This window comes from Gossypium hirsutum, chromosome A08 (genome assembly GCF_007990345.1).
Source record: "Gossypium hirsutum isolate 1008001.06 chromosome A08, Gossypium_hirsutum_v2.1, whole genome shotgun sequence".
In the NCBI taxonomy this organism is placed as follows: Eukaryota; Viridiplantae; Streptophyta; class Magnoliopsida; order Malvales; family Malvaceae; genus Gossypium; species Gossypium hirsutum.
Window position 1 is genome coordinate 7,815,023 of NC_053431.1, and position 8,725 is coordinate 7,823,747.

At 31.7% G+C, this 8,725-nt stretch overlaps 1 non-coding gene across 1 annotated transcript; it reads right to left on the reverse strand.

Annotated features, from left to right (window-relative positions):
• Positions 1 to 1,891: 1,891 nt before the first annotated feature.
• LOC121205515 (small nucleolar RNA R71) lies at positions 1,892 to 1,998 on the reverse strand. The gene has a single exon (XR_005900591.1). It is a non-coding gene; the product is annotated as a small nucleolar RNA R71 (small nucleolar RNA).
• Positions 1,999 to 8,725: the final 6,727 nt, after the last annotated feature.

Sequence of the window (8,725 nt, forward strand, 5' to 3'; positions counted from 1 at the left end):
GCAAGCAATATGCGTGGGGAATTTAATGGCTTACAAGTTTTGATTTTGAATGATTGTTGATATGCTTATTCTCTTCACTGTTTTGCTCATTGTCTTCAATTAGCATTGGTTGCAGCAACTAGAGAAGTGGTTGAAGTGCATCAATTCTTTAAAGAGTTGTCTAGTATTGTTAATATTGCTTCGGCTTCTTCCAAACGACATATTGAATTACAAAAAGCCTAAGAAGCTGACATAACTCGTTTGGTATCCATCAATGAGTTAGCAACAGGAACATGAATAAATTAGATTGACACTTTACAACGTCCTAATGAGACTCAATGGAGTTCCCATTTACATTTAGTTACTAGTTTACTAAAGATGTATAATGCTACTAGCACGGTTCTTAAAAATCTAAAAAATATCGTTTCTAACTATTCTCAACAAGGAGATGCTTATAACACATATAATAGATTGAGATCTTTTGAGTTTATTTTTATTTTGCATATGATGAAGGAAGTTTTAGGGATTAATGATAACCTTTTTCAAGCTTTGCAACGTCGTTCTCAAGATATATTAAATGCCATGAGTTTGGTTTTGACAACAAAAGATTTAATTCAAAAGTTGAGAGATAATGGATGGAATGAATTGTTGAAAAATGTGATATCTTTTTGTGAAACTTGGGAGTTGGATTTTCCATATATGAAAGCTCAATATATTGTGGGTCGTAGTCACAACAAGAAGGAAGATGTTACAGTGAAGCATTTTTATCGAGTCGATATATTTTTTGCTACAATAGAAACTTAGTTGCAAGAATTGAAGAGCAGGTTTAATGAAAATGTTGTCGAGCTTCTTATTCTTACTACGACGTTAGATCCCAAGGAGTTTTTCAAGTTATTTGATATTAATAAAATTTGCATTCTTGTAAACAAGTTCTATCAAGAAGATTTTTCTCAACAAGAGAAAGAACGTCTCCCATATCAGTTGAAGCATTATGAACTTGATGTATGTAAGCATCCTAATTTGAGAAAAATATCAACATTTTTTGAACTTTGCATCATTTTAGTTAAGAGTGGAAATCAATCATGTACCCACTCATTGATAGATTGATTCGTCTTATATTGACTCTTCCAGTTTCAACAACATATTCAGAACTTGCTTTTTCTGCTATGAAGATTGTGAAGACTCGACTTCGTAGCAAGATGGAAGATGATTTTTTATGAAGTTCTTTGGTTGTGTACATTAAGAAAGAAATTGCATAAAATTTTGATATTAAAGAAATAATTGATGATTTTAGTGAGGTCAAGGATTAAAAAGTGCAATTCAAATAAATTTTTAGATTTCTTTCTAGTTTATTTTTATTTATTAAATAATTTATTAAATAATTTTTTTAAATTTATTATTTTTCATTATCTCAACCCCCTCTTGAAATTTCCTGGCTTTGCCCTTGACCACGTGAAAATCCACTGTTTAACAATGCTGACAACAACGCCCTAGGAAATCCACCAGCACCACAACTTTCTACAAACATTCATATGGCTCGAAATGAAAGAACTTTAAGGGATTATGCCTACCAAGTTTGGACATGGTTAAAGAAAGTATAGCAAGACCGACAATTACAGTTAATAATTTTGAGATAAAACCAACTATGATTCAAATGATCTAGAACAATCTGTAGTTTAAGGGCAGTATGACAGAGGACCCTAATTAACATCTAATATGGTTCATTTAACTCTGTGATGCTTTTAAGTATAACGGGATCACTAATGATGTTAGTAATCTTTGGTTGTTCCCATTCTCCTTGGTTGATAATGCTTTTTCTTGATTAGACTCACAGACACCAGTGTGTATTACGACAGGGGATAAACTCGCTGGAAAGTTCTTATAGAGATTTTTCCCAATTAGTAAAACAGTACAACTAAGAAGAGAAATTGTTGTTTTTAGACAAATGGGGGGAGAAAGTTTCTATGAGGCATGGGAACGATTCAAAATGTTGATTCAATAATGCTCTCACCACGGATTTCCTGAGTGGATGCGACTGCAGGTGTTTTAAAATGGGCTGGATGTAAATGCACGATCTAGATTAGACAGAGCAGTAAGAAGAGCCCTTATGGAAAAAACATACGAGGATGAGTACGAGATCATCGAGAATATGTCACTAAAATCTTGCTAGTGGCCAATTCAATGATTCACATATGGTTAGAAACCCGCTACAGTAAAAGCTATCCAAAAGGATGATTAGTATCAATAGTTAGTGGATAGACTCAACGGTATCGAATCAGCTTCTACACCGCTCTTTCACTATATCAATAATCCGGCTGAGGACGTAAATCACATTGGGAACAAAGGTGGAAACCCTTATTCAAATACATATAATCCTAGCTAGAGAGATCACCAAAGTTTGAGATTGGGTGAATAAATCAGCACGAAATAATTTAAATTAAGTTAAAAGCACTAACTGCGAACCTCCTTATTTGCAAAAACCCCAGGCCAGGTTCAACCCAAATGATCGTATTGCATGTGGTCAACAGTTGGAGAAAATTGAGGGAGAAATGCAATCAATGAGAATTGATGTCAAACAGTTGCAGTCTGTGTACACCAATTCAACAAGAACATTGAATAAACTCGAGGATCAAATGAGCCAATTAATGAGCATGATTGGCGACATCAAGAGAAAAATTGGCACAGGTATTCCCAGCAACACGGAAGATAATCCCCGGAAAGAAGGTAAGGAGCATGTGAAAGAAATTGCATTCTGATCGGGCAAAGTACTAAGTAGCCCATAAACTAGTGCTCCAAAAGCAATAGTGGAGAATAATGACGATCATCAAGAGGTATCCCTAAAAGCAAAAAATGAGCCAGAGTCAGAAGAGGTAATCACAACAGCAGCTGAGACAAATAAGGAAGTAACTAAAGATTCTATCGGTACAAAAATCCCATTCCCTTCGAGATTAGAAAGAAGTAAATAAAGATTCTGCATTATGTAGTCTCATTCACAATAGTGGAATTTATAGCAGGAGATTTGGGTAAATGATATTCTCTTATTGGCATTACATGGTAGATGAAAAGTACGCATGGTCATGGGTTGCTTGTCTTTGTGATGAGTGACTTGATTATTATTTGATAGTAATTGACTTTTCATGAAGGAAGATGTAATGGTTACCATGAGATAAAATAAGATCATATTGGGAGAACAAATTTATCCCAAAGACATTAATGATATCCTATGATGGTAAGACACTTATGAAAAGGTTCTTAAACGAGCACTGATCGAGTTGCTTTCGTAATGGTATGTCATTAGGGAGAGCTCAATCACAACACTGTAGTGGAATGACTTCATGACTAAATGTGTTTATAACTAATAGGCTAAAAGCTGGAACTTAATTATAAATCATTTAGGCCCTAAGTGCATATGTCCAATTGGTCACTCCGCTAATTTGTTGAAACCAAAAATGAATTACATGCTGAATCAAATGAACAAAAATGTATAGAAATGTTAAAATTAAAGAAATGAGAAATATTTGGAAATGAATGCGGTTTTCTCTAAATGGAAAAATCCTGGAAAATAAATTTATGGTTTTTTGAATTATTATTTAATTAAGTGATTAAATAATTCAAGTTAAAAAATGAAAATAAATTTATTGGTAATGGTGAATCCATTAAATTTAGAAATATTAAATATATTTTTCTCATAGATTCTTTTACGGTAAAATTGTCATGATTTTAACGCAATTAGAATTGAGTTGAGAAAATTATTTAATGTGGAAATTAATTAATTAGTGGAAATTAATTAATTAATTGAAATTAATTTAAGATTTTTACTTTCGGAAATAGAAAAATAAGTATCGAGGATTGAATTATAAAGCAGTGAATTAAAAGTCGAGGAAGTACTTGTAATTGTACCCGATACGAGAGAGACCTGAAAGTTCCTCATGTTTAATGCTTAGGATGACAAACCCTAGTTTATTTAACTAGGGTTGTGACCACCTCCCTCGCTGCCCTTGCGAACAACGAGAGAGAAATAAACATTAAAAATAACAAAAGATTGGAAACTATACTATCGTGCGGTGTCTGCAAGTCTGTTGTAATATAATTGGACAATTGGGTACGGAGATTTTTCTTAGGATCAAACCCAAGATAGTCGGTGATTTAGCAAATTATAGCTACAAGCATGGAAAATAAAAAGTCTAACTAACTAATTGCTAAACAATATAGTACAACAAGCAATGAAATCAGGAGTAATTACACTAATTTATCAACTAATTAACACAAGTACTTCAACTGGAAAATATGTAAAGTTGCTAAATTAAACCAATGAATAACAAACAGTGGTTGATTGATTTTGATGTGGTTCATTAATATTCAAATTATGGATCTAAATTTCTTAAACTCTTAAAATGGTTCCATTTTACCTCTAGGCCTAAACTTTACCAAATTAGACAAATTAATTCGATTTATCTTTCAACTTTACCGGCTAACCTGGGAATAACGAATTGATGCTCAACAAGGTTACCTATCGGTCTCACTTGCCTAAATGTTCTTTTAGGGGCGTAAATCCTAATTTTTTAGGTTTATTCAATTTAGTCTAATTTATTTGCAACTTAGTCCCTCATTTAGTTATCCATGCCAAAAACTAAGCTAACAAACATGCAAGAAAAGGAAATGACAACCATTAACATAAAGCTTAAGAAAAAGATGAAAGTTTGGATCTTTAATCTATAAATTTTAAAAGAAAAGTGTAGATGAACATTCAATAGTAGAATGAAGTACAAGAAACATAATAGATGAAGTCTTTAACAGATTCTAAAATAAAAGTGTAGGTGAACCTAAGAATTCTTAAGATATAAATGACATGTCACTAAGGATTATATGGTTTCGGGTGCTGGTCTTAGATGTACTACCGATGGCTAAGGTCTTACATTTGTTGTGGATTTTCCATAGCTCGTGTGAGGAGCATCGTGTAGCTAACATCCCGACCCACAGCTCGTGTGAGCAGGCCCCTTTTACAACTCATGTGAGCACTATTAGAAAGGTTATGGTTACATAAAAATGCACACTTTGTGTAAGCATTCCCGAGTATCCGATGTTATTTTGTATGGATCAACAGGTAAGTAAAGTAAAATGAAAAGGCTTATATATGAAATTATTGATATTAATGACTATACGAAATGGAAAGCTAATATGTGCAAATGAATAGAAAAGGCCATTAATCAAACATGTGAAGAAAGGTGAATGAATGTATGTAACACCCCTAACCCGTATCCGCTGCCAGAACAGGGTTTCGGAGCATTACTACCATTTGCAGATCACTAAAAAAAATTAAAATACTTATCGATTCAATGCATCATATAAAATAAATATATTACCATTCAATCAACAGTTTGGCGCTTGTATAAGCATCAAACAACAACATTGTTAGTATACTTGCACATATCTCATATAAATTCAACATTGATATATCTATTTTCTCGACATGTCGCACTTGAGTTTAATAATAGTCTTAATTACATAATTTCCTTGTATCAACATATCAAAGATAATCATATATGTATATGTCATGAAACATATCATGCTCTTACCGTTTCTTCACAAGCATATATCATTCATTTCATTATATCAATATTTTATGCTTCATCATTTCCATATATTTTATGTATATTTATTCTGGTAATAGCTTATATCAAACTTAACATAAATTATATTCCATGTACTTATACTTATTTCGTTTATCCATTTTCATAATTATTTCATACAACGCTTTTGTACATATATTTCCATATGACCAGTTCTTGTAAACATTTCACACAACCATTTCATATAACCATTCGTCATCTAATACATTTTACCTGAATATCAATTGTTCAACAGATGTTATAGCGTCTCCCATCCACGGTCTTATTTATCTTTAACGTGATGCCATAGTGTCTCTCAACTATGGTCTTACTCATTTTCTGTCATGTTGCCATGGTATCTTTCAACCATGGTCTTATTCTTTTCATGTCACGTTGCCATGGTATCTTTCAACCATGGTCTTACACATCTCATATCAGGTTGCCATGTATCTTTCAACCATGGTCTTACACATTTCATATCAGGTTGTCATGGTATCTTTCAACCATGGTCTTACACACAGGTTGCCATGGTATCTTTCAACCATGGTCTTACACATTTCATATCAGGTTGTCATGGTATCTTTCAACCATGGTCTTACACATTTCATATCAGGTTGCCATGGTATCTTTCAACCATGGTCTTACACATTTCATATCAGAGAGCACACTCCCGCGAACCTCATCCTTACAGTGGGATTACCAGTCCAGGCTAAATCCCCTGTAATATAAACTCATAGAGTATTGTCGGGATTACTAGTCCAAGCTAAATCCCCTACAACGACAATTACTCTAATGAGCTTGGATCTGAATTACCAGTCCAGGCTAAATTCAGACCCTAATTCAGATTACCCGTCCGGACTAAATCCATTTTACACATATTCTTCGGGAGGGCTATATCAGGATAGGATCACCCGTCCGGGCTAGATCCTTTTTATCGTCAATTTTTTCACAGATCTATCGAATTTTCCTTTCATTCAACCGGGATTTCTTCTCCTTTTATCAAATTTATCAATGTTTCATAAATTTTCATACAATGAGCATTCAAATCATATTCACATAAATAACATACAATCTCAAGCATTTAAGAAAATAATTCAAGTTACACGAACTTACCTCATTGCTTGTTTGTGTTTATAATTTCATTAATCTGATATCTTTTCTTTTCCACGATCAAGTCTCATATTTGAGTCGTCCGGATCTTTATAAATAAATTTGATCATCATTTTCATTCATTTCATATTCTAATGCATTTAATTAATGCTCTAGGCAAAATTACCATTTTGCCCCTAAACTTTTAATTAATGACGATTTCATCCTTAGCGTCAGGAAAATAAAATTCTTGCAATTTAATCCTTATTTCTAACTATTATTCTCATATATATTGATAGCAATCCATGAATTCTATAAAATATCAGAATTTTTCATAATTTCAACACTTTTCAATTTAATCCCTAAAACATGTTTTCTCCCGATCTTGAACTAAATTAATAATTTCATTCAATTTTGTAATTTAAATAATAAAATAATTCATTTCATGCAATTTGGTCATTTTTGACATGTTTACAAAATTTCCCATAAAGTTTTAATTTTATTCAATTTAGTCCCTGAGCCTAAAATAGGCAAATTAGTCATGCTAGATAAATATTCATACATATTTTTCCTCCTCCTCCTCTCCATTCCACATCCTTAATGTAGATAACACACTTGTAAGTAAGATTATCCATAATTTTTATTATTTACTTTTATGAATATTCAAGTTGTCTATCTACATCATAGTCACTAAATTATTTATATCTAGATCTATAGAACTCAAAATTAATATCCGATAATTTTTCCTGAATCTAGACTCATATATATTCTTACCATAAAAATTTCAGAATTTTTAGTTTAGCCAATAAGTACAGTTTATTCTTTAAATTTACCCCTGTTCTGCTGTCTAAAAGTTCTGACCCCTCTTCACCAAAAATTAATTATCTCCTCATACAGGATTCAAATAATGTTATTGTTTGTTTATATTAAAAATATACTCATTAAGGATTTTATAAATATAAATTTGAGCCCCTAATTATTTTTATTCAATTTTTTATGATTTTTCAAAGTCAGAAAAGGGGAACCCGAATTCATTCCGACATTGTCTCAGAAAATTCATTATATCTAAATATTTAGAAATCCATTGCTTACAATATTTATTCTATGAGAAACTATACTCAATAATCTTTAATTCCATATTTTTTTCATCTTCTAATTCGATTTCTACAATTTATGGTGATTTTTCAAAGTTAGTCTACTGCTGCTGTCCAAACTGTTTTTGTGCAAACTATTAATTACCATGTTATAACACCCTTATTTTCTTTTTCTACACCATTTCTCATCACTTTATCTTATTTTCTCTTCACTAACATATCAAAAACATAGGACCTTATGTAAGAAAACTCTACTATAACATTATTTCCATGCTTTGTCAATAATAACAAACTTAAAAACATATTGAAATCTTAATATACTTACCTGTTCTATTGATACTAATCTTTAACTTGATTTTCTCTCTCCTCCAGCTTCTATTTCTTGAATCCAACTTGATATTCTAACTCCCCATGCTCTCCTTAACATTTTTGTCTCTTGGTAGCTATGGAAATTCATTTGATTTTTGGGTGAAAATGGTAAATTTTTGGTAAAAGGACCAAATTGTAAAGAAAGCAAAACTTTCTTTCTTCCTCTCTTTCTCTCACGTTAGTGCATGGGAAAATATGGATGAGAATTTCTCATCTTTCTTTCTTTATATACTAATAAAATAATAATAAAATATCTTATTAAACTATTAATAAATAATATTTATCTAATTAAATAATTATAAAATATCAAAATATCTCTAGCATCATTATTACTTTCTAGATTTCTCTCTCTTCCAATTGACCATTTTGCCCTTCATTATCTTTTAAAATTCCATCCTTGAGTCATCATTTAATTTGGTAAAATTGCAATTTAGTCCCTCATAGTTCTTCATCTATTCAATTTGGTCCTAATTCATCCATTTTCCTTAGTTTCTAGATCATTCCACTCTTAAATTATTTACACTATTGGTCCTTTAACTTTTTCATATTTACACTTTAACCCTTCAAATTATGAATATTTACTCT